Raw genomic sequence first — 1,408 nt, forward strand, 5'->3', positions numbered from 1 at the left:
CAGTGCTGCTTTCCTTCAATTTATTTTATTTATTATGATCTGGTCAGCTTATGTCCTTTAGAAAAACACAGCAGAAAAGTTACTCCCGTATCATTGTGTTTTTACAGCCCATTCTAACTTAAATCACAGTTTCACAGAGGAAAGGTGCTTGGGAAGATAAAGATGATGTCAACTACATAAATTATTTGACAGTGCAGGACTAATTAGGAGATGTACCCTGTGCTTGCCAACTTATAATTGTGCTTCAGTTTACTGGAGAAGTAGGACCAACTGTAAGAAGGGACAAAGTGAAGCACGGGGGAAGAGAATCAGGCAGACACTCCTGCACACCAGGCCCGTGATAAGTAGTGTCTTTAAATCAATTATTAATTTGGGAAATTACAAACAATTGAGGATTAGTGCTCAGGATAAGCAAAGAAAGGAAAAGATGTTGGTAGTGCAGAGCAGCGTCCTGGAGAAATGCTGGGAGCTGTACAGGCAAACATCCATCTCCACCCTCACTGGTGGGTGCTGCAGTGCAGCTCAGCAGGTGAGGTCTCCTCAGCTACAGCTCTGACCATGGAGTATGTAACAGCACTCAAACCTCATGCAAAAGATTTCCTCAGCTTATTTGATAGCACAGTCATGCAAGAGGTTTCCTTAATGCTTCACCGTTCTGGTAGGGAACCAGCATAGGGTTTCCCCACCCCTGAGAGCAAACAGCAACCTCTCTTTGCTCTTTTTCCTATTAAATGAACAAAGGGCTCTTGAAGGCCTGAAGGCAAAAGCTCTTAAAAGGGAAGAAAAAGAAGACATTCCCCCAAGAGACCAGGGACAGTGGAACAGCAGTGGTGGTCTCATCTGGTGTGGCCATCGCTGCCCCATGGACAGCCTCCTGTGCCATGATGTCCCTTGCCGTCATCCTCTGCAGCCGATAAAGTAAAAGCCATCCCTGCCGTTGCAGGAATGCCAACTTCATGCACAAAAAGCAACAGTTTTCATCCCAACTCTTCTCCTCTTTTTGCCATGCTGCAGTTTGCTTCGCATTTAGAGAAACCAGAACCGGTCTGGCATTGCAGCAGTTCCCCCAAGCCCTCAGGACTTGCTGATCATAACTCCTGGAAATTCAGTGTGGGGAGGGGAAAGATGAATCCTCAGAGGTGAGCCCAGGGTATTTTTTACCTCCCAGAGCACGTAGATGACTGTTGTGAGCGAGGCATGCAGCGAGTCAGTGAAGCCCCCTGCACACCGAGAAACACAATTTAATCCCTTTAGGTCAGAAACAGGGCAAACAAATTACTGGTTAGCAAAACAGACAAAGATTTAAAGAAATAGCTAAGGGAACGTGATGCCTTTGGCTGGTGACGAGAAAAAAAAAAGAAAAAAGAAAAAAAGAAAAGGAAAAAGAAAAAAGAAAAGGTGCCTGAGT

Source organism: Anas platyrhynchos, chromosome 2, assembly GCF_047663525.1.
Source record: "Anas platyrhynchos isolate ZD024472 breed Pekin duck chromosome 2, IASCAAS_PekinDuck_T2T, whole genome shotgun sequence".
NCBI lineage: Eukaryota > Metazoa > Chordata > Aves > Anseriformes > Anatidae > Anas > Anas platyrhynchos.